The sequence below is a fragment of the Bidens hawaiensis genome, unplaced genomic scaffold, assembly GCF_021521415.1.
Source record: "Bidens hawaiensis isolate Kalapana, Puna unplaced genomic scaffold, B.hawaiensis_p1.1 tig00000670_1, whole genome shotgun sequence".
In the NCBI taxonomy this organism is placed as follows: Eukaryota; Viridiplantae; Streptophyta; class Magnoliopsida; order Asterales; family Asteraceae; genus Bidens; species Bidens hawaiensis.
Genome location: NW_027491040.1, coordinates 5618462 through 5627433, shown reverse-complemented (window position 1 = coordinate 5627433; position 8972 = coordinate 5618462). Strand labels below are relative to the sequence as shown.

At 34.1% G+C, this 8972-nt stretch overlaps 1 pseudogene; it reads right to left on the bottom strand.

The window, feature by feature from the left end:
• Nucleotides 1-1416: 1416 nt before the first annotated feature.
• On the bottom strand, nt 1417-3197 carry LOC143530750 (protein gamma response 1-like; annotated as a pseudogene).
• Nucleotides 3198-8972: the final 5775 nt, after the last annotated feature.

Sequence of the window (8972 nt, the reverse complement as noted above, 5' to 3'; positions counted from 1 at the left end):
GTTTTCATATTATTTATTAAATCGAGTAAAAACGAACCATCCGAAAATAATTCGGATGATTTGGGTAATTTTTATAAGGATTAATAGTTTCCGGTACGTTAAAAACGGATACGGATCCCGTAGCTAATCGGGACATCGAAACCCTGTTCTGTTTTCATAACCTTAATCAGTTTATCAGTCAACAACTATTTTCGAGTCGTGTGTGACCATACTCATTTTCGAAACGTAAAAACGGACAACTGTGCTAGGCACGCAAAACGGGGAAAACGGGCTGATAGTGATTTTGACTATCGGACATTATACGACATCACAATCTGAGTCCAGAAACCTATTTTTGGGTTAACGCTGCTCCCAGAATGGTTATATTACTGGGGTAACGGTGTTCCCCGAGTGACCGAATGATACGGTTAAAGATTATATAAACAATAATTGTATAATAACGATCGTAGGGATCATATTACAGATTGGACGTGTTAACTGATAATGACTGTTGTTACCTGCTTGCATGTGCTAAGGTGAGTTTCACGAGCCCCTTTTTCTGAATTGTTTTTAAATATTTTCTCGGGGCAGAAAGCATGTTACTATTAAAATGTTTAAGTACATACTGAACGCATGGATTTGCGTGTATTTATATATATTTTATTGTACGGGAATCGTACGGAAATGTACTAAGATGGTGATTGTCTGAGTTGCTAACATTGTAAGGCCCCGCAACACGAGTGATTAGCTAAAAGCCGGTAGAGTGTGAATAGTACTATTGGTCTGACAAACCCAACTGGTCCGGCATGGATTTGCTGATGTTTCCCAGCCAGTTGCACATGTCTATTTTGTTGTTATTTAATTTGCTATGTAATGTTAGGCATAGCGGTTTGGGGCAGGTGCGTGGGCGGAGTATGCCACGGGGTTGTATGTAGATAGTCAGAGGTTTCACTTGTGGGCTCAGCATAATTACATCGATAATATTATATTATGATATTGATTTATTATGGTTTACTCGAATTGTGAAACTCACCAACTATTCGTAGTTGACCCGTTTTCTCACATGCTTTTCAGGTACGATTAAGATGAAGTGATTGCTTACGTTCTAAGTGCTTGATGTGTGTAAGATTTGCGTGCGGGATGTTATGATACATTATATTAAATAGAATTATGTATCGTATTGTATGATGTGTGTATCACCTAGACGGTAATAAAATATGAGATAATGTAATTTGAAGTATATTAATGTATTCAGTTTTCTTTATAAACAACGTGGTTGATATCAGAGGTGTCTGTGGCGCCCCGGTTACGTTTCCGCTGCGGTTGCAGGGTGTTACAATAAGCAAAATTAAAATCCAAAGCACATCATCTTTTCTTTGAAAATGTTCATTATGTGTATCCAATTCGAATTTAATCAATATAAAACTCAATATACTATCACATTACAGATTCAAACCCAATATTCCAAAAAACTTCCGGAGTTGAAGGAGGCGCAAACTTGTATCGATGCCAAGAAACACCGTCATGATGTTCACACCGAAGATTCTGCTTATTATTGTTATCATCAGGAAGAACAGCATCATAGAACTTTTTGCACTGCTTACATTCAACTCCTTTATGATTAGCCCTCTCAGCTTTCTTTCAAACAGGCTCAACATACTTGAAACTTTTCTTCTCAGACCTTTGTGGGCCAGGGCCCGGGTCAGCGTTTAAGTCCTGCGTTTCATCATCAATGGCGCTGTCAAAATTCATGTCTTTGGGAGCGTGGGGCGGAAGCTGATGGATAGCCTCTTCTTTTCCTTCTTTTCTCAAGTCTTCTTTGATGTTTTCCAATGGAGTATCGAGAAAATCATCATGCGGGTCGGGCCCGTTTCTGTTTTTGGCGGGCCTCGTGTCTTGCCAATGAGAAGCGGGTCGCTTTGATCCAGATAATGAGTTTGTTATTTTGCTGCTTCTTTCGGGTGAGCTACAAATGGTGAACTCGAGCTTGAACTGTGTATTATTTTTATTTTAGTTTCTGTTTTGTCGTTCGGGTTTTGTTGGTTTGTATTATGATTACTTGCTTCAGAAGCAAGCATTGGGCTAGTTGGAGACTTCGTGTCCATAACTTTAATGGTATATGAGAAGTAGTTAGTTAACTGTAGGCGGTGATTTAAACCCGTTTACTTACAAATAGACTGATTCAGGTATTATAAAATGAATTTATAAACGAACAACTTAAACTAATGAGCATAAATGAACGAATGAACTTAAAAGAATTTAAATGAACGACCGTAATCGAGCAATCATGGACATGAATGAACGAACAAGACATGTGTTTATGTTCATTCATTTAACTAAATGATCAAACACTTTAGTTCATTTACGTTTGTTTATTAAATAAATGAGCACAAACGAACTTCCAGCCGAACGGTAATTAAAAAAATGAAACAAACCCAAGTGTATTTTTAGTGCATAAGACCAAAATTTTTAATGAACCGTTCATTTATTTAACAAATGAATTAACATAGTCAAAACTTTTAGTTCATTTAGTAAAATAAGCGAATACATGTCTCCTTCGTTCACTTATGTTTATTAATGTTCGTCCATTTAATTTTCTTTATGTTTGTTAGTTTACATTTGTTTAAGTTCTTTCGTTTATATATCCAATAAAACTTTTTATGCACATTACAATTTAGTTGAGTTTTCTTAATTTTTAGGCCTAACATATTGATGTTCATGTTTACTTTTAATTGGTGTTTTCTATGTTGTTTTAGTTTATCTATGTTCCTTTACGTTCGTGGAGCGTCTGTTTATACTATTGACGAACGAGCTTAAACGAACATGAACACATTCATTTTCTTAACGAACAAATAAACCTCCTTCTTTAATTTTTCGTGTTTGATCATCTGTTACTTTGTACGATTAAAGTTAAACGAACAAGAACACATTATTAAAACAAATTAAAACCAACAGAAAAGGAAAGAAAAATTACCAGGTGAATTGAATATATTCTGATCGGAAACTAACTGGTCTTTATTAACTATTGGGCTGTTAATACTGCCATGTATCAAATTCTCAGAAGTTAATCCTACTTTTGAGCATAAATAATTGTACTAAGATTTAAGCTTTTTATAAGCATCAATAACTTCCTTTCTTTTTTGCTTTTCAATCCTTATCTCTCCATTTTTGCCCTTAATCTGTTCAAGCAATTTCCCATGCAATTCCATACCTTCTGTTGAAAAAAATGTTTAAAGGAAACCGCCTGTAAACAAACTAAAAAAGAACACGATCCATAAATTGGCTTTGTTTAAAGGACAAAATTTGTAATTCTGTCTAAAAAGTAAGATAATTGGCCCAATTCAAGAGGGGCTAATCTCCGATAAAATGGAATACTTACACACAAATACACAGTTTTGGCAGCTAATGCCCCCACTAATTCAGCCCTAAACCTTTACTCCTGATTAACCGGGTCAGGCCCAGATGGGGTTGCCCCGGGTTGCCCCGCTGATAAGGTGGAGTTGTATCACTCATTCACTCTAGAATGGTGGTGGTACTAGCATACGATTATTTTCTCCGATCATTCTTCTCTTTTTGGTATTCTAATATGAACTATAATGTAGTATATTGTTAGTATACTACATTGCTGTGCCAAAAAGCATGGGGTCGGGCCGGGGGCACAATACATGTTTCTTCGCCCATGATACCATCGTGCTTAACTGACTAAAATTCAGTAACAATTAGGGGTCCAAATATCATAACAGAAATGTATGTATCTTAAACTGTAATAACCTTTTGTTACTCTTTTGCAAACACATCGACACATATATTAAAATCATGTTAGTTAACCCTAAGAAGCATGAGACAATTAATTAACCAAATTTAAAAGGGAATAATGATATTAATACATTTGCTTTAATCATGTGAAGAGTAAACAGTTGCTCAGATAGTAAGTGTGTGCATTTGGTTGTTGATTGATAATGGGAAATAGGTGAGAGTAGAGTTGGTACTTACGATTTGATCAGCGATAGAAACAGTATCTCCGTCAGGGTCCAGATCGGAAAGAAAATCGGCAACTGTGTGTGAGCGCGCGTAGCCAGTAATATTATTATAGGGGACCAAAATCAATCAACAATGGTTTACCCTGGCCAGGAGGTTGGTAAAACCCGGACGGCGTTGAGGCGGCTGTAAGTCCATGCTTATATAATTTCGGTTTCGGTTGTATTTTATATGATACCGGAACTAAAAACAAAAAATAATACAAAAATAGGGTGTAACAATGGGTAACGTCAAATTCATTACAGTATCGAAAATAAAAAAAAGTTATCGACAATTCGTTATGGTACTGAAATTAAACAAAATGCGCCGAGTCTATACGAATTCGGTCGGTTTTACTCGCGTACGTACTGGAACTAAAAAACAAAAATATAATAAGCATTCGGTCAGCTTTCGCTACATAATCGAAAGTAAAAAAAAATAGCTTAAACAACGTAGACCAATATGGTGCCACCAAGTGCCCAATGATGGCTTAACGACTTCAATTTCGTTATGTTTGTTACAATATCATAAGTAAAACAAAAAATAACAAAACAAAAATGACAATAATCAATATGGTTTCGTCAACCAGTCCAATCAAGACTTGACAGGACCAAACTTTTCAATTATTATAGATAATGATAATAATAATAATAATAATAATAAATGTCAAATTAGTTACCCGAACCCTTTTTTTTAACGCATGTTGATTTGAAATTAATTAGCACATGTGCCTAAAACATGATTCTCTATTTTAGTAGGGGTGTCAATCGTGTCGAGTTAATAGGTTCAGGTTGGCGGGTTGAGATTCTTCAACCCTAACCCAGCCCATATATTTATTCGTGTTGTGTCGACCCATTTAAATTCGCGTCGTGTTCGGGTTGTGTTTCAGGTCAACTTATTTTACGTTCATTTATGGATTTGAGTAATAACTAGTGGCTTAATAATAACCTAGACAATCAATTATTTTTATTTATATAAAACATTTTATTAATTTTGTGAGATCTAATTGTCTTTGTGTATTTATCTCTCATTCCCAATTAACAAACTTAGGTTCACATATTTTGCTCAACATAATAATAAATGAATGGAAATAATAAGAGAATAGACTGTCATGACTAATAAATAAAAACATTAGAAGTGAAGAGTGGATAAAATTTTTTTAAAAAGTAATTGGTTAATTTTTAAAAGTCAATAGATATATGAAAATTTATAAATGAAAGTATTTAACTTTAAAATTTAACACTTCTCATCATCATCATCATCATCATCATCATCATCGTACTCAGTATATCCCGCCAATAGCAAAGCTATGGTAGGGTCTGAGGAAGGTAAGATTTAGATAGCCTTACCCCTACCCCAGAGGGATAGAGAGGCTGCTTCCAGTGAGACCCCCGACTCGATAGTAGTTTTGCATCAAGCCTTGGACATAAGGCACATAGCACTAAATCATCGGGACACCTGCTGATTGGTGCATGTACCCTTGTCTTTCGGCTTTCAACGCCACCACATGATGCCTAATTAACCTTCCGCCACTTTTAACGTTATTTTCACGAGATTAGTAAAATAACGTCAAAATTAGTGTAATTTCACTTTTGTCCACCCGAGGGTTCACACATATATACATTATATGCAAGCACCGCAAGCAGGGATATAACACTTCTTATATCTAAAATCAAAATATTAACATCTCTAAATTTCTTAAACGAGTTAACAAGTCAGCCCACTTTTTTACCGTGTCGGGTTCAGGTTGGCATGTTTAAGAAAACGGGTGGTGTTAACCGACCCAAAACCTATATTTTTTTCGTGTCAGGTTTCAGGTCATGTCAGGAATTGATAAAATCTGCTTGATTATATGGGTAACCATAACCATAATCATAATTGAATGGTCAGTTAATTATATTCACTTAACCATAACGGTCTGTTTTGTTCAATTATGGCTAATTTCAATCAATTTATTTATTAACGATTTGGTTTTCGGCTATACTTTGAGTTTTGCTCACCCCTCCATCTCACCATATCCTCCATCATTCACCTCAACACTCAACCTATATTATATCCACAATTCCTCATTCTCTAGTCTTCGTTATTTGGTTTATTTGCTAACATATCCTTTTGGCGATAAGTATTAGCAAAAGACACAATACAAGAGATAAAACTCAAAACATAATAGTTTGATTGATTTAGTCTCCATTATTACATCCTACATGAATATATATCACGCCATCATAATTAAGCCACACAAGAAAACAATACACGAAAACGGAGCATGTTGTCATTATGCTAAGCACTCATGAATCATATATCCTCTTTCTTTCTAATAGATGTCATTAAATATCAAACCTCAAAATCGTTAAGGATTAATTAGAAGGCAAACAAGATATATAAAAGGTAAATATACTTACTTGAGGGACTAGTTATGTAACAATGGGAGACTATATTAATTTAATCGAACCACTCTCACTCTTTTAGTTTTAAACACACTCTGTCCGACCGCCGAAGATCCTCCGTCTCTAATTAACCGTAAGTAGTATTTGTGCCCTAATTAATATAATATACTCTCACTTACTTACAACTCTTTGATAGCTATAGATTAAACGCAAACGTTAACGCGTATATACATGCTCATTGGCACCATACGAGCCGCACTGATGTTAGGTTTTATGCACTACTCTGTATGCATTATAATCGGCGTGTATATATAATATGAATCACTGATTTTCATCATCCAGTATCAAACTCTTTAGTCAATTGAACTATTGAAGTGAAATCCGAATTTCAATTTAGGGTTTCATGCTTTATTTAATTAGTAATTGCAATTAGAACATAGAAATTGGAATATGGAATATGTATACTACTTTTGTTGCATCTTGTTTTAACAGGATTTATAAGATCAGAATAACCTGATGAGTAGGATTGATCATGAAATTATTATTATTATTATTGTAGACTGCTAGGGTTTACTGTCTTTTTTTTCCTCTCTATATAATGATGAGGTATTGTTAAAATTATACGTTTTCATTTATGTATATGCTGTAAAAATTGTGGTGTGAATATAATAAAATGAGATAATGTTAATTTTTTAGAAAAAAAGAGAGTGTTATGTTCATGTTTCTTTATGCTGATTAGTTTTATGACATGATTTTTATGATGAACTTCAGATTCAGCAAGCACCAGTTCATTTGGAATTAGTTGGTAGCAGCATATACAATGATAATACGACGGCGGTGGTTATGTGAGCTCAGGTGGCGAGTACGGTGGTGGCTACAAGTCTAGACGAGTGATTTGATTCTTATTAACATCAACTATTTAATGTTTATGTGAATCTTCGTCAATCTTCTCTTTCATATAACTTGTTTTCGAACCCTAATTTTATATTAATCTTGATTTATACTATGAACCGTGTTATTTAAATGTTTTCTGCTATTTCAATTTAGTTTTAGTATGAATTTTATGGTTTTCTCATTCATTTTCAGGGGTTTCAAGGTGTGTTAGTTCCAATTAGTCATTTGGTCAATTTCACTGAAGGTTTGTATCCATGTAGTGATTTTGATTATATTTGACTTTAAGTTCACTATTTCTTTCTAATTTGTTTTGTGCTATGTTGATTTTACCCTATTTCAGATCACCTTCAACGTTTTCTGTTGCATATATTGTTTGGTCCTTTATATATATATATATGTATATATAAGGAATTTTTTATTTGGATACCATAGACGAATTTTTTATTGTCGAGCATACATGAAGCAATTTGATTAAATAATTTTAACACTAATATTTAGCTTTCAAGAGCCTCAATTTCTGCTATAAAAGAACTTGAATAATTTGGTTTAGTTAAATTGCTTTATGAGCCCAAATAGTGGTTTTGTTGGTGATATTTGTTTTTGTTTTTGTACGCCATGTTATGTTTACTTTGAATTGTTTTAAGGGTTAATGTGTGATGATGTTTTGTTTGCACACCAACTGGTAGATTAAATCCTTCAACTAAGAATAAACAAATTCTATGAAGTTTTACCTTGTCAGCAGGTGCAGGGGTCACACTTGCTGGTAGCCGGGTTCTCCTTGCAAGAAGCATGATGTACACAATCAGATTCTGGGACTAAATCAAGGGTAGTCTCATTTGTTCCATACTACCATTTACTTTTATAAACCCTAACAAGTATTATTTGGTAAACCTGGGTCTCACTCTATTATTTTTGGTTGATGTTGCAAAATGGGTGGGTTGGTGAGAGGTTAAGGTTGGAGAAATCTCCAACAAATATGGGGTTTCAGGGCTGCATTTTAGTGTTGCAGGTTCTTGTGGCTATGATGTCCAAGATGTAAGTTCTCTTTATTATTTCCAGGTACTTCATTTTTATTCGGTGTTTATATTTTTTGTCTATGAATCAGCATCCTTAATTATACTATAGTATTTTTCTTATGATGGCTTTTCTACTTGTAGTTGGGAACTCTTGAGGTTGGTAACATGTTGATACGAGAAGTCATTCTCTTTTACTTTAAAATATTTAGTGGTTGTTGGGCAAATGCATGGTAATGATCTTTATTTCCGGTTTATTATAGTATGGGTTGGGTGCTTGTGTTAGGTTGTGATACAAATCTAATTTATGTCTTCTATAATGGGTTAGATAAAGGGGGCATGTAACAATATCTTTGTTCTCAACAGTTTGTAAACCCGTATTAAACCGAACCGAACCGTTAGATTTTGCAATGTAAGTTTTAGTATTTTGTATATTTATATTACGATGTTTTATAATCTGTCATAAAATTTGATAATATAATTTTATGAGTTAGGATATGATCAAAAAGAGGTTTAGTATGTAATTTGGATACTTTGTTAGACTTAGGATATGTACAAGCTGCGAAATAGAAGTAAATCTTTAGCTTGTAGGCTCATCCAAAAATTCATTGTAAGTTGGTGATTAAATAACGGTTACATTGGGCTACACTAGAAAACAATAATGTATATTGATGTTTTTTTT